The 22,606-nt window shown below is 40.2% G+C and overlaps 1 long non-coding RNA gene across 1 annotated transcript; it reads right to left on the reverse strand.

Annotated features, from left to right (window-relative positions):
- Window positions 1-97: 97 nt before the first annotated feature.
- LOC116994256 lies at window positions 98-21,769 on the reverse strand. Its single transcript, XR_004417443.1, has 3 exons — window positions 21,700-21,769; window positions 2,147-2,295; window positions 98-377 (listed from the first exon to the last, which is right to left on the reverse strand). It is a non-coding gene; the product is annotated as an uncharacterized LOC116994256 (long non-coding RNA).
- Window positions 21,770-22,606: the final 837 nt, after the last annotated feature.

Raw genomic sequence — 22,606 nt, forward strand, 5'->3', positions numbered from 1 at the left:
TAAATGAAACTGTAGGTTACAGTGTTTGTATCGGAATCCTTACTCAGGAGTATACTGGAGGAAGTGTTGAAGAAAAGTCTCATTCTCCACTACAGGTCTCTGCAGTCCTTGAGGGGATGGATGAAGTCATATAAGAAAATGAATCTCACAGAGATTTTGTTTTTCATGAAGATGTAAAAAAGTAATTTCAAAATTGCTGTAGAAACTAGGATTTTCAGGCAGTCTTTAATATCTCTGTAATCTACAAGGACATGATTTTCAGATGCGATAACATCTTTGTGCAGCCATACTTGTTTCCTACACAGCACTTTTGTCTTGTGGTATTTTGTGTTTGCTCAGAGACTTCATTCCACCCTTGTCATCGTGTCCAGCAGAGTCTGGAAAGAGAGATGCTATTTCATTTTTTTTTAATTTGACCTTTTCTATTCAGAATGAAACATCAGTGCTCAAGGGGCATTAGGAGCCTGCATTTTTTAGGATTTTCTGAGGAGGAGGAACGAAATCACTTTTCTCCTCTGGTGAAAATGAGTCATTTCAAGAAGGATTGGGAAACTGTGGGAGCTTCAGGAGCTTTAGTCTCCTCCCCAGCTCCTATGTTATTTTGCATTCAAAACAGGACAGATGACCTGACAGATCATCTTTGTTATCCCTTTATTTTCACTTAGCATCTTCTCCTCTGTTCTCTCTTCTAGAAGAACCGCAATCAGCTGACCTGTACCACTGTTCATTTGCTTCTTTTGTGCCAGGCTAGTGCTGGCAAGGCCACAGTTACACAGGAGAATATGCTTCTTTCTTAATCACCTCATGAAGATGGTCATGGGATCTAAAGGCCAATGGAAATATTGTCCTGTTTATTTTCTTTTGTTTTGCTTTTTTTAGCTAATAGAGATCAATGCCATTTCCCCTCCCCAATTTAAGGTAATGTTTAGCCAGTGATTAACTTTCAGGTTTCAGGCCAGACTATAGTGGGCAGCTTATGTGAGCTTTGATATAACAAGAGTACAGACAAAACTGATTTCTTATATTTAATATGTGTTTGAACTACAGCATTTCCTTTTCTGAAAATCTAATCTTGAATCAAAAGCTACTTGAGATGGTGAATTAAAAGCAGTTCTTAATAAATTCTTCCAGTGGTCAAATGCTTTTGATATTAGATAATTATAATTCCTCGCTAATCTGAATTTATCAAGTTTTAACACTGAGCCATTCATCTGAGCACCTAAGACATTTTGAAAGAATAGTGGCTATAGTAAATGATTTAGGCTTCAAACTGTGATTTTTCAGATGGATGCCTGGAAGATGTAGGACTTGGTAATAAAAGAAAGACTTTTAAATAAATTGCCTTAAAACCTAACTGCTAGCCACAGAAAATGACTTGGGTATTTAAAGTACACTTAAACTTACATCTCTGAAAATCTCATTTGAGATATTACCTAACACTGGAAATACTAGACAACACAGTCTCTGTCATTTTTCACAATTACATTTCTCACAAGTGCCTCAATATTGCTAAGGCAGAACAATCAGATGCCTTGTTCATACCTGAAGCCTATCATCATCCACAAGTCAGATGTTCTTCCTCCAAGCTTCATACAAGTCTGAGATAAACACAATTGCACTCCAAAGAACAGGCCACTTTCCTTGAGGCCAGACTGGGGTAAGTTTCCAGGTCACTTTCTCTTCAGAGGGCTGTTCCCAGATGCAGGAAGTTGTCATAAATATTATTTTCAGCCTCCATCCAGTAAGATTCCATTTTATCCTACCTGTAGCTAACTCTATGCTTTCCCAGAATGTAGGATATCCTCCTTCTAGCCTTGGAAAAAGTGCCACTATGCAGATAGAGTAATCACTATGTGCCTTAACTTTACCACTCACAGTTCTTCATAGGCTACTGCATTTTTTTTTTCATGAAGCATCCTCATTTTCTGCTCTTGTGGTCCTGTCATAATAAATTTCTCCTGACTGCAAACGATATTCAGGACATTTTTTTGGTCCCTGCCAGTACAGAAGTTTTTCTTTGACAAAAGCTATCAAGGCAGTGGGTAGAACCACAGTTACAGGAGTAGGAGCGCCTGCAGGCAGCATCAGCACTGCAGGGGCACTGGTGGAGGAGGCAGAAGGAAGACTGGACACCTACAGTACATACCTGGTTCCTCCATCCCTGCAGCTGGGTCAGAAAGGAGAAGTTTTGGTGCAGAAATGGTGAAAAAATGATTGGGAAACTCCTGTGCTGCAAAGGAGCATTGGGGAGATCTGGTGCATCACCTGTCCAGTCATCACTGCTGGTATCCTGCTCTGAAGATGAGAAAAGCAAACAAGATTATTGCCCTCTCTCAGGAATTTTGGGAACACGGTAGTCCTAAATTTGCTTTGCTGATAGGCACATCTTGCAGTGAGGTGAACGGGGAAGGAGGAAACTGGTAAATGGGAAGGGGGGTTGATGAAGCTGAACTACACATACAGCTCTCACCATGGCCTGAGGATTTCCACCCATGTGGCACCCTGTGGATGCAGGGCAGGTACTGATACTGCAACCACTCCAAGAAATGCCTGACTGCACCTTGGGGGAGCACTGACAGCACGTCACTAAGCTGTGCCCCCTGTGATGGGGGTCTGGGCTCCTGTCACGACTGACATTTAGGGATGGGAATATGTGTGACTGACTTTTCACCTCTCACACAGAAGCAAGCTGCTGTCTGGAGGTGCCAGATATAAGAAAATGCTCATGGACAGGGGTCAGGAATTATACTGCCATGCTGACCTCTGAAGAAGAGAGAAATAGCAGTAGGTTTACAATCAGATTTAATTACATATTCCAAATTGACCATGAAATTTTATCATTAGGTAACTAACCTCTTTTAAGTAGGAAAGGTGAATGATTGAGACTGCCTCATTGACTATTATTGCTTTACCTGGATTCCTGTGTCTCCCTAATGCATCTACTAATCCTTTAGTTTAACTCAATATGAGGAAGAATTCAGCTTTGTTCATTCCATTTGCAAAATGAGAAGATGCCAACTTTTCCTCTTTTAGACTGGTATTTATTTTAACTAACAACATGAAAAAGAGCACTAGAGTTAATCACTTTCAATCAATGTCAACTACATTATTAGTTAATGGGAGTTCATACTGCATAATATTTGTTTGTGAGCCATTTTCTGATGTGTTACATCTAGTTAAATGCCTTATCCTTGTGTACTTTAAATGGAGAAAAAATGAAGGCTAGAATCAGTGAATTTGTAAACACTGACATACAGAATTAATTTTACTTAATCATAATGAGGACACTAGTTATGTACGTGAGACTTATTTCTGGAAAACATATAGTACACTCTATGCAGAGCTAAATTTTGCTTTTAAAATATTTTGCCAGCTGATTCTGAGCAGATCATTATTCTAAAATCTGATCTTTAAAATTACTTATATATAAAAAAATAATTTATATATAAATCTGACAATTTCTATGTTTTGTGGAGCCATGCAAGCTCCTTAACTTCCTCTCCCCTGCCACCTCTTCCCATACTCATTTCTGGCATACACATTGCATCTTCTTGTTATAGTCTCATTTTTGTTGTTTGAGGATCTGGGAGCACATTCCAAACCTGAAGATTTGACTTGAAATCAGCAAACTCAAAAAAAATCAAAGAAAAAAAAGAGCACATTTTAATTAACTTATCTATAGCTGGGTCTTGTACCTACCAACATTTCAACTCATATTTTGACCTCATATTTCTTCTTAACTCTCACACATTTCCTTTTCCTTAGCACCATCCCAGTTATGAACTAAATGGTTCTGAGCAGTAGTAGAGTAACAAGTAGCTGGAGCTTGAATGAGAAAGGAATGAACTACACACGACATAAGGTCTTTTTTTAAAAAGGACTTCCTGTTCCATTATTACTTCATACTATGACAAAGGCCTGACCTGAAAGTTAATAAAGAGAGCATGTTTACTAATTAGGCTTTATTCTCATTGGTCCATGTTAATTGCAAAATATCAATCTATCTCACTTATGAATATGCAAATGTTATGTCAGAGTGGCATAAGTTTCCAGCACACAGTACTCTGCTAGCTTTAATTAGATCAAAAGTGGGTCCAGCTCAATTCAACAAGATGGGCCCTACTCTTTAATCAGGAAAATAAGTTTGTCTCCTAACAGTATCTTCTTTTGACAGTCAGCAAACACTAATTAACAGACATAGCTATATTAATTGCATTACTCCACTGTATTCTTATCAGCTGGCTGATGTTGCCTGTTTGCTAATGCAAATAGTTGCTGCTTTGGTAAAGTCAACTTGCAAAAGTCTTTCTAATGCTAACTAGCAATCAATGCATATAAGATTTCTAAGATTTCTGTAGGGAATTCTGCATAATAGATGTATTCTGTCTTTTGAGGTATCCACGGCCATTTAGTATAATTATTCCTTAGAGCTGCACCTATCATATTATCAGCTTTTTCGTAGGATAAAGAACACAACTTATTTGTTTAAGAACAAAGGACTATTATCATTTCCTTTAGGAATCACTAAATCACTACGTTAAATGAAGATGTATGACCCAATGGAAAACTTGCATTTATAGTAATTATGTTTTTTTTCCTTAAGATTTCTTTAGCATCTTTTAAAAGGCAACTTATTGCTTTTATAAAGTACTGAATGGACAGCTCTGGAGACTATAATCCCATGGAATGGGTTTTATAGAGACTGTGTAAGGTAAAGTCTCCCAAGGTGCTGTCCATGCGTTTTGCCTTCAGCTGTATTCTTTGAGAGCCACTGGGAAGGCCAAGAGATCCAGTCTCTATGTTCTCTATGTCCCAAAAGCAGTCTTGTGGAGAAGGACTTGGGAGGTTTTTCTGCCGCTCTGCTCTCCTGAGATCCCACCTGGAGTACTGTGTCTAGCTTCAGGGCACCCAATATAAGATGGACATGGCCGTTGGAGCAGTTCTTCAGGAGCGCATCAGAAGGATGAAGCATGTCTCCTATGGAAACAGTTTGGGTTGTTTTGCCTGGAGAACAGAGGGTTCCAGGGAGACTTCATATAACCTTCCAATATTTAAAGGGGACATACGGAAGATGGAGAAGGACTTTTTGCAAGGGTGTGTAGTGATAAGACAAGGGGAAATGGCTTTAAAATGAAAGAGGGTAGATTTAGATTAGGTATCAAGAAGAAATTTCGAAGGTCAGGTTTGACAGGCTTGAATAACCTGGTGTAGTAGAAGGTGTCCCTGTCCTTGTCAGAGGTGTTGGAACGAAAAAATCTTTAAGGTCCCTTCCAATCAAAACCATTCTGTGATTCAGCTCCTAAACTCTCTTGATTGCTGCCTTGGGTGTTGATTAATGTAAGGGAATTTTTATCAGTCAATTGGCTGCCATGATCAAGGCTGGGACCATCTACCCCTTTCACACAGACTGCCAAGCAGCTGTTCCCAGGTCTTTAATGTTTTCCCCACACCAGCTAGCACTGTTATCCTGAGAGATGCAGTCATCTATCAGGTGACATCTCTCTGCAGCCAGACTGAGCTCTCTCACTTTTGCCCGAACACAAAGCAGACCACAATAAAGGGATCCTGAAAGACATATATGAACATACATAAATGAGCCATGTTCTCATAGTCTGGGCAAAGCTAGGCACACAAGTTTTGGGCAACACTGTAACTAAAATGACCCGCACAACCATAGAACTGTACTTTCTCAATAACAGTGCCTTCTTGTACTGGCTGTGGGATAACCTAACATGAGAGTTCATCCACTCAGTCCAAACATGCAGGGATAATCAGCTGGAGACCACCATTACATCTACTTGAGCTGGTGTTATTTCAAGACTATAACTCCTAACTTTGTTATGCGGAAGGCAACCAAGTCCACAAGGCTCCCAAACCACAGGATGTTAGCTCGGTGTGAGGTTACTGAAGGAAAAGCCATGTGTCCACTTTGTATTGCAGCACCAACATTATTACTACCAGTGGAGTCACACCAAAGCAGAATGATGCTCATGATTTTCCCTGGTATGAGCAAGACTAAAATGGTTTGGGGCTAGTATTCCCGAGAGGAATCTGCAAATGGAATTATTATGTATTATTTATATATTTACGGGTATACCTTCACACGGCTGACATTTTAATGAATCCCTACAGGGAAAGACTGGAAGTGATAATGAAGCCTACATGTCAAAGCCTCTCCAGTTTTCCAGTGAAGGTGCAATACCCCTTAATTGTCCCCCAATACTTTGTTTACCTTTCCCTTTATTTATTCCTCATAGGAAAATGAAGTTGAAAAAATATGGTCAAACACATTTAAAGTGTATGATTAATAATCTTATGAACAATAAGGGTATTTTTCAGATCCTCTAAATTTTTAAAATATTTTTTTAAATTTAGGTGCACAAACATAAGGGAAAATCTCAGCACTGGCTCTGATTATCTCTTTGCCATTTTTTCCTTCTCTGTTAAGATATTTAGGGTATGGAATCATAATTTCTGTGGTCAGTATGAAACCTGAACACTGTCTCATTGCAGGATGAATTTTGTATAGGTGTGTCAGATGAGCTGCAGCCTTTGCAAAATACATCGTAAGATTCAAATATTTTTGTTTTATCACCAGCCCTTTATCCATGTAAAGTTGGCTGCTCTGTGTGTCACACCTCAATATTATGGTAGTAGATTTGTTAAAGTAACTTTGTTAAACTCTATGTGATTATAAATTTCCATGCTGGAGAGAAAAAAAATAAATCTAGGTTTCAGGTAAAACTGGTAGATTATTTCTGAAGGGAATGCTAGTGAAAAATACGTTTTATGTGTCAAATATGCCTAACGGTTTAAAAATGGTACAATGATTTAAACTTTCAAGCAGGTACTTGATGCTTGTCTGAGACAATTTGTTGCGAGTAAAACATGTATCTATGACTTTCCCCATTAAAAATTTGGAAAAATTAAAGCCTTTGAAGGAAATCTATATGTAGATTTCATGTGTTCTCTAGATGCTTTTTGGAGAGTCTTCACAGCTAATGTATTGCACTTTAATCCTTACTAAGACATAGCAAGAAAGCCATCCAAAATTTCTAGTCCCATGACTGTCTCAGCAAATTAGGCTAAAAGGTAATCAAGAATTATGCTCTGGGTTTCAGTGTAAAAGCCAGAACAACTTGAAGAGTTAGACACTAGCTCAGGATCCTACTTCAAACCCCCAGAAGGCAAAAAAGGAAAGAAAATCCAGGTGCTTCTGTTCTCAAACAACTGCCATGATCTACACTTGACTCACCTGTCAGTGCTGTCCAACTTTTGTTTTCAATACTGAAATAGATACCCATGCCACCAAACTGATACCAGTTTATGGTTCTCTGGCCTAGTTTCAGGGATCATCACCCAAGAATCAGTTCCTGCCTCACCTCAGCCAGTCTGGAGTGAAAGTGTCAACATGATGAAGCAGGGAAATCCTTACCTAAAACAACTGCTGTTCCCTGGAGAGGCTGAAGCTTGGTTCCTGGTATAGAGAAAAGTGACTATAACTTAGAGTAAAGGGACATGGATGCCATCTTCTGCAGCTGATTTGGGGTTCAGCCTTTCACATTTTCTGTTTGTGTCATAAGAGAGTAAAGCAAAATACTGTATTATCCTTAAAGAGAATTACCTAAATGAAATATTTCAGGCTGGTTTGCCAAGGCTCTCCACTTTTCTATAAAGTCAGTCTCCCTTATAACTTTTTAGTCTGTTGGGCAATTTAACTAAAATTTGAAAGAGAAGCAGAAGCCTTAGAGACAATTAACTGCATTTAAAAAAAATCTGCAGCTGGGAAGTGGAGAGAGACTCAGCATGAAAACCCCATTGAAAAGAGAGCAGGAAAAACTCGGATGTGATATGTTATGTGGCTTGGTAGTAGCCAGCTGCCCAATCTGCATATGCATGGATCCAGATTAGCCAGGGTATGTGTTATTTCTTGCCTGACAGATGTCAGAGGGTTTTCAGAGGGAGACAGAACTATTGTGGTGGGAGTGAGGGAAGGAAACGGGATACAAATATGTAGGAAATCAAACTCAATAAGCTGTGACACTCACAGGACAACTTGTGTTCTTTTGCATATATGGTAAGAAAAAATTACAAGGACTATACAGTTGTACCTAACCAAATGCTTTTCATTTCCTTTGCCAAGTAATAAAAACCCCAACCCTGTTGTGTAGCTTAACATTTCTTAAAGTGGAAAATTACACTAATAGTGAGTGTCCTCAAAAGAGATGGAAGTGGCAGGACGAGGGAAAGAAGAATTTCAGGGTATATAGTCCCTTTTTCAGTGGGAGGGGTGCTAGGGAAACAAGACACCTCTGGGTTAACAGGGCATGACAGCAGGAGCAAATGTGAAGGCAAGAAGATGGCATTGTTCTGTGGTCACATCTCAACACTGAAATACACTTCCAAGAAATTTTAGTGATACCTTCATCAAGTTTTCTTTTTCATTTTACAGAAATTAATCCAGGCTTTCTATACCCAGGTTGTTCCACTACTCAAATCACTGACTTTTGTTTAGATATTTTTGGAGTACATTATTTGCAGAAAAAGTAAATTCCTTTACCTCCTTCTCATCCTAACCCAGAGTTCTAGCACAAAAGCTAGCAACATGATGAATAGGAAATGAATAGGAAATGAAAAGGTCCATCCTGCTCCCAGCTGCAAGTCCTTCTTTCCCTGCCTGCGTCTTCTGCTCCCACTTACATAAATGCCAGTATCTAAATACAACCATGGACTGGTAGGCTACTCTCACAGCACTCAGACTGTCCCTCCAAACCAGTGTTACTGCACATCCCCCAGCATGACTGGCACAGTCTGACCAGGGTTCTCTAAAATACTCACCAAGTTAAGTAGAATTTTGTCCAGCTCATGGTCTTTCCTGCTAACCAGTCTTTTCTACTGCTTACTCGTGTGATCATTTCAGGCAGATTTCACTATATAACAAATACCAGCACTCTGTGACCCTGCTGTCAGTGCTAGCTGTGCTCCTTCAGGCTCAGAAGACATTACAGCCACACAGTCTCTGATAGAGCAGACTCCAGTCACAGTAATTTACTGTTTGCTCCAGCCTTTATATATATGATTTTTCTTTGCCCAAATCCAGTGCAATACAGAATTCTTACAGATTCTTTGCTGACCTTGTTCTCCTTTGGATTTAAATCGGGACTTTACCAGAGCCATTTAAAAATTATCATACAGAACAGTACTTAGAACATGACTGACCATCCTAGTAGATATTACATTATTGTTTAACTCTACTCACTTGTCATTGTGTATCTATTATTAGCTCCTATTTAATTCTTGGAATACAGGTACACTTTAGACTTTCTCTGGTCAAAATGAAAGCTTGCCCTGTAGCTCTGGGAAAAACACATAGTCACAATGAAAATTTTGAGCTAGCATCTCACTGGCAGAAAACACAGCAAATACATTATTCCTCAGATTGTAAGATTATTGGGGCTGGAACTATTTGGGATTGTTTTAACTATTATTACTTAATTATTTATATAATTATATTAATAATTAATTATTTATATAATTATATATAATTATATAATTATATAAATTATATTAATATAATCATTACTTTAACTATTACTACTTAATTTAATTATTATTACTAACTTTCAATTAGGTGTTTGTCCAGGACTTATTTCCACTGTCCTGGTTTGTGGCTGAAGCACTAAGATCTGACAGGGATCAGTGCCACTGAGGGAACTTAGAGCAGTAAAAGCAGCAGAAATGAGAAAGTAAGAGCAGAAGGAAACAAAACACAATGTGAAACACTTTCTCATGTTGCTTTTTTATTCCTCACTTTTTTGTGAGATGATTTCCTTCCTTTCCTAGAGAGTTGCTAGCTAGGATATACCACACCAAGGACTTCAGAAACAAGCACTTTTTGCCTCTAAAGCACCTATAGCCAATGATGTCAGTGAAAGACTCCTGCAAAAGAATACTGTAAGTTTATTTTGTGGGCTTCCATGCTGCAATCCAACCAGAGAGCACAGCCAAATCAGTGGCAATTAGTGGAGATAAAAATCTTTGTCTCGTGGAACACTCAGATTTATTTTTTGCTCTGGGAAAATTGCTGTTAGAGCCTGCATTGAGAAATTTGGGGCCAGACAGAGCCATCTACTTGCCTGGATGAAAAGCCCCAGTGATCCAGTCAGCTCCCCAGTGTCAGCAGCCCTCTGTGTAATATGGATTCAGACACCTGGGATGTCATCAGTAATGTCCTTTAATGTCAGAGGGGGTGTCCTGAAAAGAATAGAGCCTGAGCAACAAAGTGCATTTAGAAAAATACTTATCAAGCCTACTCATAATATTGCAAACTTTCAAAGATGCACTCACTTGCCTATACAGCACATCAGAAAGCAAATTCTTGCTTCATGCAAACAACAAACACTTTAAACCCGACTGTGCACCATGTGCGTGAAGCTGATTGTGGAGTGTTTCCACTGTGGCTTGGTGACTTGACAAGTACAAGCAGCAATGGCTGTGAGAAGCAGGGCTGGCTTCTCTGTATACAAAAACACAACCTTTATTTACAGTACAAATATTTGAAGGCAATTCTCAACAATCTCTTCATCACAAGAAAAACTGATACTTCTAGCCATCCTTGTTGCCAAAACTTTAATCCTTATCAAAAGGAAATCACCATCTCTGTTAGATCAATGACTGGCACTTGGGTCTCATTGATTCAGCTATTATGGAAAAGATATCATATGAGATACATGATAAATTAGACTCTGTCATGGATATTTGGTCAGATTTTGCTCAATCTTTGCAAATGAGATAATTAGTTATAGCTTTCTAATTTTAAACTTGTGTAAGTGTTACAGATTAAGTGACTGTAATCTCTCTTTCCTATCCACTTTTCTTTTCACATACATGCATAATGAGGCTTTTGTCTATAATTTTGGTGTCACATTAAAAACATTAAAAGATGGAAGAAGGAGATCCTCTCTCCAGTTTGAGTAAAACTTCTTTATTAGTCAAAATCAACCATTATACATCAATTCAAAATTATTCTGTATATTGTAAGTAAATAAAAAAGTCCCAAATAAGCTTGTCATTTGAATAAAAATTGCATAATATTCTTACATCCTAAAACACCTTTTCTTGAAACAATTGCAATGCCAAACCAGATGTCTATCTTGTCTGTCATAATTTTAAAATGCATGCATTTCTTTTAAATTTCTGTCACACTGAAAAGACAAAATAATAACTGCAGAAACATGGCAAATGCCTGTGTTCAAACATGTAATCTGAGTTCTTATCCAGCCTGATGTTTTTAAAGGTCTTGTAGGTGCACAGTTGAAAGCAGCTGCCATTGTCACTGTCTCTTTGAAAGTCAGCCCTCCCTGTGGCAACTGCAGAACCTGGCTTTGCTACACTGAATGCATGAAGAGAGGCAGTGCTTCTTGGAATGGGCTCTTGGATACACAGAGTTAATCCATATGGCTGCTTGTTAACTTTCTTCCCTCTGTGTATCATCCATCAGTCCCAGAAGGCACTTTTCTCCCTTTCCTTGGGTTGGTCCCTTCAGTCCTCACAAGTTTTGCGCACAATCATGGTGGCCTAAAGCTCAATCTTGCTGTCTCACCACTCTGTACTCTCCTTTGCACCCCAATATTACCCCTGAGAGGCTTTTAGGAGTGTCAGCTCTTCCTATGATGCAGAGGGAACAGCATTGACTTTAGTGCCAAAAGAAGCCATCCCTGTTGCTAATCCCCAGCCCCTCTGCAGCAGCCCTGCAGGCAGCTGGCTCAGGGGATTGTCTGTGGTGAATGACAGTGGGGATTTCTTCTTCCACTCCACGCTTTTCCACAGGGAAGGTTACAAAGCTCAACCATCAGAGCTGTGCCCGCTGGCATGATAGTGCACAATCATGCAATGAAGAGGATGGATGGAAAAGCCTACTTGGGGCCAGGGGCAGGCAGGACTGCTTCTTCTGGTGGCAGTGCTGGCTTTAGCAAATGTGAAGTGTCTGTGGAGCTACACATTTATATGGATACGAAAGTGTATACACCTGGCCTCACTGTCCCAGTGTTGGATGCATTATCTCCTGTGCTGCTGCTGAAAGTGTAAGAGCTTCTTATCAATAAAGCTAGGGGAGAGAAATAGAGAGGAAAGCACTGGGCAGCCTGAAGGGCTTCAACCTTGAACTCCAGTTTATGTTAGAAAGAGCTTTATCTCTGTATCTAGCACAGCACCAAACCAGCAATCAGCCCTACCTGTTTAGTTCAGGAGCAACACCTCCCCCTGCTTCCTCCTTTCCTACCCCACAGGCTTTTACTAACTGTTTTAAGTACTTTTCTCTGTGAGCAATTACCATGTCCTACTTGTTTAGATTAAGTTGCTGTCAGTTCATTTTCTTCCAGATTCCTACTTCAGTCAGACAGTGAGGAACTGCTAATGAGACAGCATAATCTGAGTTCAAAGAAAATAGCGGAGCAGAAAACATTTTCCCTGGTTAAAACAGTCTCAAAATTTCATTACACACTGGGCTACACGTCTCTTATAGAGTCATGGCCACTGAATTCACCACAAGATTCAGAGTAGCTTCAAAATTATGATTCTACAAGGTTTTCTTGAAAATACTCAAAATATAATTAGTCCTGATGAGGTTTTTAAACCTTCCAGAATAACTTAAGCCGAAGCAGATTTGTTGTTTTGGACCTGCAAATAGCATAAAACAGCATTTCTGGTGAAGACTGTCCCACTAATTTCCACATTTTACTGCTGAAGGCCATAAGAAATGATGCACATTTCAAATCATAATTACTTTGGCTGTTAATCCTCCTAATAAGGCTACAGCTATATGGTGACTGGAACGGTTACTTTGCAAAATACAACGCCCACCCACTTGTCAGGAAACCCTTATTTCCAATATATCTTCAAATCCTTCATTGCAGTTATGAATAGGTGCTGTTGAAAATCAACACTAGAACAAAGTTAGCAAATAACAGAGCCATGGAATAATAACAGAGCCTTTGGAATAATTATTATACTTAAATTAATTAGAAGTATTGTTTTTTTGTTGGTTGTTTTCTCTCAGAATTTCCAAGGAGCAGCTATAGAAATGAATAATTCAGGCTAGGGGGGCCAGACGCCCACAACCTTGCCACAGAATACTCAAGTTCTTGATTTTATAAGGACAGGAAACATGCACAGCATCTGGGATTACAATAATGCAAAGAACTGAACAGTTACAATACACACATACAGACCAGGACTTTCTACACGCTAGGACTTTCCATGTCAGTCTTGACTTCAAAAAATGGAGCTTTGAGGCTCTAAATAGAGGGAAAGTGTGCCTGTCTTTTGCCTGATTTTACTCCAGCAAGGCCAATGGTATTTTCTGAGATTTCATGGGACATACACTAGTGCAGGATTTGTTGCTGCTGTTTTCTTGAAGGCTCCCATTTCCCTAAAGTTGGCTGTACTAGAACTTTTGAAGCCAAGCAAACTGTATCTGTATTAGCTTCCCATTATTTTTTTATGATACCTTCTAACCACTGCACCTCCCTTGGTGCTGCAGGGTTTCCTGAAAGAAGGTTTATATCCTGAAAGAAGGTACTTTCATAACCCTGAGGACAAGTATGATGTATTTCCAGTTTTGCTGTGTTACTGAAAACCCACAAAACCCCACGAAAAGCCCCAGTAAGCCAGAAACCGAGAACTACTAAATGAGGGTGCCTAATAATGAGGTGATTCATAAGATCCTGTTTCACAGCAATCTAAGTAGCATAGAAGCATACCAGCATTATTGCCTAGCACAAAGTGATGTAAAATGAATTAACAGCCATAGAGCCAGTGCGACCAACTGAAATTTGCTGCTGTCAACTTCTAAGTGAGAACTAATTGCTCATGTGATTCACTTTTAGCTTCTTGCCCACCTTCCTGTGTAACTTCCCCTCTATCTGTAGCACTAGTTTTAATAAATATCATTTATTGCACAGTTACTAGTTCCTAATGTGTTTTTTTTAAAGTAAGGCAAGAGTTGGCATGGGAATGTTTTGTCATTCAGCAGAACTCTTGCTCCAGTCAAGTAACACATTTGTATCTTTTTTCTAAATAGATGCCATATATGTTGTCAATAATTTCAGGGGATTGAAGTTCATATACAGCATGCAAATACACATCAAATAATACATAATATTGGAGCCTATCACATATATGCTATATATGCTGCATGTTCAGATAGAGAGCTCTTTGTTTTAATATTCCATATGAAAGATATTTGTGCTTAGGTTTTCACAGAAAAATAAACCCACAATGTTGAAACCTGCACTTTGTTCTGCCATAGTAATGACACCAGGTTAAAGAACCCCAAAACTCAACTCCAAAATCACTCAGAGCAGACCCCCCTACCCTATAGTTTAGGCCAAGCTGCCAAATCCTATTACAAATTCAATCCTATTAAAATGTTCCCAGGTTTAAGCCTGCTTTGGAGTTTTTCATAAGAGTGCGTGACCCCAACCCAAACCCCTCCATGTGTGGTCAAGGGACCTGCGGATAATTGTAAACTTCACGGGCTCCCATTAATCTCGGCACAGTCAGATATTAGCGCTTGTAAATCAGCACCTAAACAAGGACAATAGTTAAAGCCATCAATAGTCTTTTAATGAGGCAGATCAAAAACAAATGAAAGCAGCGGGGCATTGGGCTCTGCCAAGGAGGGGCAGGGGAGCCAGGGGGCTTTGTCTTCCCCCCTCGCACACCAGCCCATGGACGGAGTCCAGGACCCCTCCGCGGCGGCCGGGCCCGCCGCCCAACTCGCACGCACGGCCGCGGCTGGAACGCGCCCGCCCTGTCGGGCCGGGGAGCCTGCCGGCGAGGCTGGGAACAGCCGGCGGTGCCCGACAGCCGGCCCGGGGCCGCGGATGCTGCGGCTGTGCGGCGCTCCCACCGGGACAGCGCCCGGCGCGGCGCGGCTCGCTCGGCAGCCGGAGCGGGCCCGCGGTCCGCCCGCCGGCCGGGCGCCGCCGCGCCCCGGGGGAAGCGGGCCGGCCCCGCTCCCCGTTGCCGGGCAACGCGCGCCGCCGCAGGGCGGCGGGACCCGAGCCAGGCCGCGCCGGTGTTTGCGCGGGGAATGCCCTTCCACCTGCAACCCCCCCGGAGACGCGTGTTTTAGGTTCACAAGGGTGAAGAGTTCGCTGAGAAAGTGGAGTGAGAGCCCGACCCCGTTAAGGTCACCGGGGACGGACTTTCTGCCCCGCATCTCTTCAGCCGCTGAACAAACGGAGTTTTGCCCGTACAGTACAACGGGGGCGGGGGAGGGTGTGAAGCGAGGGCCCACATTTGCTTGTGTGGGTGAGGGTTGCGTGGGGAGAACACGCGGCGATCGTACCTGGATGAGGCAGCACCGCGCTGCACCTCGGGCAGCCATGGACAGACACTGGGCTCTTAAAAGCAAAAAATTTTTGTTTTGTTTTGGTTTTTTTTTGTTACACCTGTGTAAGAACTGCAGGCGTAGCATTTGAGTACGAGTTTGTAATTTAATCACTGGGAAATAATTCTGTGGCTGATAGTATTTTCTTTCTAATGAGATCACCTCACACTCACTGGCACTGATACAAACATTCACAGCTAAGTGCTCAAAAGAGGTTGAAGTACAAACTGTATATAATTCACCGCTTGAGAAAACACTATTTCAGCACAACACAATGCGAGATACTCTCAAGTATTCCTGAGGCAGGAAGAGTGTAGCACAGTCAGGCTGAAGTGACTGTTTACATCAACTTGATTGCACTCAGTCTTTAGTAAAGCTAACAGCTCTTCGTATTATTGGCCCATCTTCTCAGTTCCGAGGACCTCACAGATAAGGGGCGAAATCCAAACTTACGTGATGGCAGCGTGGTGTGTGCTAACGTGGGCGGTGCTAGGAAGTGCTTCGGCGTTGGGTTGGCATGAAAGCGTCCTTTTGCCAGATGCCCAGCCCGCTCTAGAAGGGAATCTGGCAAAAATCACCTCCTCGAAACCCCCTGGCCATGGCCACAGCCAAAAGGTGGCAGTGTTCAATTCGTCATCCATCTCCACGCCAACACCCCGGCAGGTGCCTGCCTTCAACAACGTCTTTCGTCTCAACGCAGCGACCTGTGCCGATTTTCACTGCAAACCCCCTCCTCTGTCCCTGGACTCAAACCATAAAGGAATTGAAAAGCTAACAGGTCTTATAGCTCGAAGAGTAGAAAACAACCAGGTCACTCACTGGTTTCGCTGATCCCTAGGTCTTGCTTTGGTGAGATTTATTCAAACAAATTGTTAAGTTCATGATTTGGTTTTCCTGCTCTCATGCCAAAATAGAAACATGGGATTTAATGAAATTTGAGGCTCCCTGACGAAACTTACCGTTTCAGAAGTAAAAAGAGATGCCTATATGAAGACAGAGTAATGCAGAAGTAATGACTACCAAAGGCATGCTGTCATCTCTCTCTCAAATGGTAACACTTGTCATATAGGCACATTCATAGGCATGCATGTATGTGAATAAGCACATTTCAATTATGAATATAAAAGCCAAATTTTTTAAAATCTCAGACATTTTTAAAATAAAACCCTTAATTTTGTCAATATTTTTTTTGGGTGTGTGTAAAGTCTAAAAAGCTAACAGTTTTGGCTCCAAAAGTGTACAGAAAAACCACCCATGATCATTTGACTTCCAGTGAAAACCAAAAGAAAAAAGTGACTCCACGTATTTTCTTTTATAATTAAGGGAGAAGCCTGGTCTTGATAACTGAGTCTCTAAACAGGGATCAATATTCTTTATAGGATATAGGATTCTATAGAATGGAGGTGCACTCAAATTCACATACTTAGCCAAGGGCACAGTAATGAGTAGAGCATAATGTGTTCTTTGCCTGCTGTCCAATACACCGTACTACTCTGCCAGGTAATTTAATCTAGTAGAGGTTACAGCATTAAATAACAACAGAGACACAAAATATTGTTGGTTTATTAACTCTAGAAACAGTTAAAACCTTCTTTAAAAAGTTGCCTTCTGTCCATTTGTCTGTTTTTGGTTTTTTTCCCATCTAAGGGAAAAAGTACACCGAAGAAATAAAATTATCTTCCCAATCCCAAGGTGAGAATATTTCTGTTTCTCCTGAACTACACACTCCTACATGTATAATTTAGTGGAAGAGAATATCACAAACTGAAGATGACTGAAGATGAAGACCCTGATTACATATGCTTTGATTATTATTGTTAAATATGCTCTGATTAAATACCTTTACACCAGGTGCAATAGTGGGTGACAAAACATTTGTTTTGGCTTGGGTATAAGGAGTGTCTTCCTGACCAGGAGAGGGGGAAGGGAATTTAGAGTGGTCCTTCAGACACACAGACCAACCATCCCTTATTCCAACATCAGCCTTTGCCATTTGGGACCCCGAGGCATTCAGAGCTGTGTGTGGGGTCAGTTAACTCACACTTACCTTCTTCCTCTGAGAGATGTCAGTAGGTAATTCTAGACACCTGCTTATCCTCACCGGGAGTGCCACATGCCACTTCCCTGCTCCATGTGTATGTAATTGCAAAGCCAGCGGGGGATATTGGATGATATTAGAAGCTATGGCACCATTAGTATGCGCTGCAGCTTCTCGTCATTAAATACCGAGTATATGTTCTCTCTATTGTCATCAAGGGGCAGGAAACTACAGGCAAAGAAACTGATTTTCCAGGTAGGAACAACAGGAGCAAACTGAAGTGGTTACAGCACAGCTTCAAGGTACTTTGCTCACCCTGTACCAAAAAAAATTGTTTTCCTTGCTGTTTGGTTTCCTTGCGGGATGTATACATTTTCTGAGGGATTACCTGTTGGGTCAGTTTTGTTGTCGCCTGTGGATGACATGTTTTCCTTGATGTGCAACTCACTGGAGGCAGCCAAAAGCCAACTACTGCAAGTGCTTCTTGTCAAAACTCCCCCAGAACTGTGCATGAGCTTTTCTCAGCTTCACCTTTACTTTGTGTCTCTGTTAGAGGTGCAGGCATTTCTAAATACAAACCAGGACATCCAGACTCCTACTGATGCATTGTGTTCCTGCTAACTTTGCCATGCAGTTTAGTGAGTGGAGGTGTCAGTAGCTGGTTAGAAGGTAGATGCCCACTCTAACTTAGATGTCTCGAGGCCAGCAGTAGTCACTGGTTAGAGACTGGCACCTTCAGAAGGCAATTATCTAATTTCCAGAAATAATTTTAGAGTGAGAGGAATTGCCTGCTGAAATTTAGTTTCTCTCTTTAGTCTAGAGGAAATCTAAGTTAGTTTAAAACATACATCTAATTTTTCAGCCATTAACTTTGTGTATGATGAGTCTTAGCTTGATAATTATTGTACATCCTTGAATTCCATATTTCATTTACCTTACTTTGCTTGTTACATTTGGTGATCGGTCAGTTCCTAGCATTATCTTAAACAAATCCTAAAACACAGAAAATTTTAAATTAAACTATTAAAATATTGTTATCATCTGACTTTACAGGACTTTCCTCTTAGTCATGGCAGCTCTATTTATAAAGGAGTTTTGTCAACCAAAAAGAAATAAAACAATATATGATTCTCAATGTCTCTCTCTGAAGACTGAACCTCAAAGTATGTTGTGAGTTAGAAAAATATGTTTGATGTGTTTGGCATAGAAAATCAAAATAAAAACTTTTGAGACAAGGTATTTTTTAAGATATAAAATTAATATTATGCTATAGGAATGGTGAAAGATACCATTAAAATATTTTAAGCAATTATCCTACAATTTGCTTCATAATTTCATTTTTTTAAAGTGGTTTGAGGGCAGTGATCCAAGCTCTCATCTTGTTCTAGAACCCAGTAGGTTTAGGATAGAGAAGAGGTTTAAGTGTAAGCAAGTGACATGTGCATCTCTGGGAAACAGTTTGTTGGAGGCAGGACCTTGTAAGTGCCTTAGAGTGTAAAGCTTACTAGGATGTTCTGGAAATTTGCATGATAAGTATCCATAAAGTCACAGGGCACAGTCCTAGTCCTATTTAAATCAGTAGGGTTACTGATTTAATAGACCTTTCTTTTGACTTTAGTGCTGCCACTCTTGTTCTTATTAAATCTGTTTTGTGGCAAAAATATTGAATTTTTTCAGGGACATTAATTGTCTCAGGAGATAATTAAATAAGAATGTAAATTTTGTATCTTATTTAAACCATGTTTTTACTACATGTAAATCAGGAAAGCAAGAAACAAAATGAAGGCTATACTATAAGATTTTTTGTGTGGGGAGAGCTTGTTAGTTATATCTTCAATGGTTTGGTTAAATTCTGTTGCCTGAAATATTAAAGATCCAAGATAAAAAAGTGCTCCCATGCTTCCATTCTGACCAGTTCTATTATGTACACTATTGAAGGATGGGACTTTTGTCTTGGATCAAAATGCTGGCAAGGAATATTTTTTTTTTTTATAAAGCTATCTTCAAGGAAACAAATATATACAGTGATGCAAGCAGCCATAAAATGATTTTTAAAATTTTTTTTTTATTTTGAAGCAGGTCAAATCTCGGTATATTACTCTTTTTGCAATGGTCGTGCTTTTCAGTTAAGAAGGGATATGCTTAAGAAGTTCTTCCGTTTTTATTGATCTCTGTATCATTTTTAGGGTGATGAATATTTGTGTCATATGCAACTGAATTAAGGATGCATTTCTTTCCTGAAATCATCTGAAGGGAATGGCTTTGACCAGTTCAATGCCCATCCACTTTACCATCAGAGGACTTTACATTAAAGAAAGCTTCATGTATTTTTAATATCTGTTGCAATGCTGCCAAGCTTTAAACTCCTCAGTAGACACAAGACTGCTGCAAAAATTCTGATCTGTGTATTTCCAAGCCCTCAAAACATGATTCCAAGCCTGGATCTCTGGGAAATCATCCCATGTGCTAAATACACTTTGAAGCAGTGGAACCCTCTATTCCATCTTCTCAAGGCAATGAGTATATTGTTTCAGCATCCTCAGATCCAGACACATGCATGACTTCACAGTTTGATCTGGGGAACCATAATGTACTTTGGAGAAAGAAAATAGGCAGGGCAGAATTACCAGTTCCCTACAAGAATTTTTTATCCAAAACAAATTTTTCATAAACAGCCCACTCACTACTGAGTGCTGAAAAATCACAGCCTCCTTGGTCTAATTTCTTTATAACTGTGATCTTAATGATCATAAGCTGAGGAAACTTGGCTCTTTAATATGTAAGCATGGGAGACTCCAACTTAAACAGAGAGTCTGCTCTTTAAGGAAGGAGTAAGAATTTCTCCTTATTTTTGTCAGACTGACAGAAGGAACGCTTGCAGCTTTCTAGCTATCCTTGTCCTGTGGGAAGTTACTGTGCTCTCTATTTTTGGCAGGTCATTATATGGATGAGCTACTGAGTTTGTTTGCTCAAATTTCCCATGCAGAGGGTTCCAGAAATAGGGGTAATTTCAATACTGATGACCACAGTGTCTCTCCTACCTGATTGTGTAGGTGCTGGGTGCCTAACAGTAAGAAGATCCATTCATTCCTAGATAGTAAGTGAACACAAAGTATAAGTGACAGTGAGGGTTTTGATCCAATCAGAGTTAGAAATGTAAGGGTTTGTGCAACTGAAATTGGATTTATCACAAGACAGGGATATCCTTTTCCTCAGCATATCACCGTACATAATATTCTTGAGTAATTCTAGACTACACTACAAAAGAATAACTCTATAGAAAATGTTAATATTTGTTCAGAGTAATTCCTTTTTATCATGCTTCAAAAAGTAATAAAATTGCACTCTTGGATCTGTTATATGAGGTCCTTGAACATGCCTGCAAGAAAAATTAAAAAACTAGCAAGAAATAAAAATACTAAGAAATCATATAATCCTCATACACCTTCCAAGACAGACTGAATGGATGGACTAAATATTTTTCCCTGTGGCCACTTGGTGCTGATCTATAAAAAAATGAGTAATTCTACCTCATCTTGCAAGTATGAAGCCTCTATTTTTTTAATTTTTTTTTTTTTTTAATTAGAGCATTTCTTTCCTTAGTTTCACATCGCTATGCTAGCGAAAGGAGATATCCAGAGGTGTCTCATTACTTCCCATTATCTCAGTCCCATTTAAGAAGAAAAATATGGCTTCGAGGGCTTGTTGCTCCCTATCTTTAGAAAAGATATTTGTATCCAGTATATTTTTCTTCCTTGTCTTCTTCCACCCACTAGCAGAAAACATTTTTCACAAACGTTTTCATGACCACCATTACCACCATTACCACTCAATAAAAATCAGAAAATTAACAAAACCCAGTCTCTTGCTCTTCCTCAGTCTCCCACCATCAGATGAAAGACAAGTGCTTAGTTTCTCATCCTTGATATCACCCAGCACTCTGCTCAGAGTGAATGCCAGAGTTTTCAGTTTCATCAGTCATGCCTCTTCCTCTCTTTCGGCTTAATGTCCCTCTTTAATGTGTACTTTTCCTACTGGATCCTCCCTGAGATGTCTCAGAAGAGTGCCCAGCCCATTTTCGCCTCTCCCCAGTTCTGGTGGACCCTGTGCTGGTCCCTCAAGTATGAATCAACTCAACCCTTTGTTTTAGGGATCCTTTCTCTGTTCTCAGTATTTTGCTGGATGCAGAAGTTAGCAGCAGCTGAGTAGACTTGTGACCTCTGCCTTGGGCTATGGTGGTCTAACCCAGAGTGCATTTGTGCCTTACCTTCAAGGAGTTTTTCCTACCAGCGCAGCACAGCGGACTGGACAGGACTGGCGTGCCAGGCTGCGTGTTGTTAACAGACCAGCAGAATAACTGGAATCTGCTGGAGGTGCAATTAAGCCTTTCTTCCAGTTTCCTTTCATGTGTGCCAGATTGGCCTAGCCTGCCATTTTATTGAGCCTGACAGCAGCTTTCATCCAAGCGACATTGATGAGAGTGCGTAGTTGCTCACACCATCAGCCTGCCAGCTCCAATGGACAATCTGAATAGCTGTGATCCTACATTAAAATGTCAGTATTAAGGGAGGAGAGTGCACCATTTTGTTGCACAGCTGTAAAACCACTTCAGCAAGGCTTTCAAGCTCATTATTGCACAAGCAAGGGGTTTCAAGCATGAGTGCTCGTTCCCTGTTCTCCACTTCAGTCCGTACCCTCCCCCTCCCCTTGTCAACCTTGCTTCTATAAATATACTTTTTTATTTTATTTTTTTTAAATGGAATTCCCTGTCTCATCAAGGAGCAGCTCTCAGGCTGAGGCAGCAGCAATGTTGTAGATGTAGCAATAACACAAACTTTATAACTGTGGAGCAGGACAGTCTAAGAAAACGAGTGACTGTCTTTCAGAGACAGATCTCATTTTCAGTAAATTCCATGCAGGCTGTCTTGCTGGCATAGAAGCAACACAGTGCCCAAAAAGTTTTTTGGTAAGTGGCTAAGGATAATTTATTTTTCAAACAACTAAATAACAACAAAAAAGTGTAACAACTCACTGAAATACTTGCTTTCCCTCTGCTAGGAGGACATATGTACTCAAAAATTTGTCACAGTAAAGTCCCTTTATGCTTTCTTGAATGCACTGTGCACTTTCCAATGTCTTTATGCAGAAGGGTATTTTGGAAGGGTAAGAGAAAA

This window comes from Catharus ustulatus, chromosome 3 (assembly GCF_009819885.2).
Source record: "Catharus ustulatus isolate bCatUst1 chromosome 3, bCatUst1.pri.v2, whole genome shotgun sequence".
Lineage (NCBI taxonomy): Eukaryota > Metazoa > Chordata > Aves > Passeriformes > Turdidae > Catharus > Catharus ustulatus.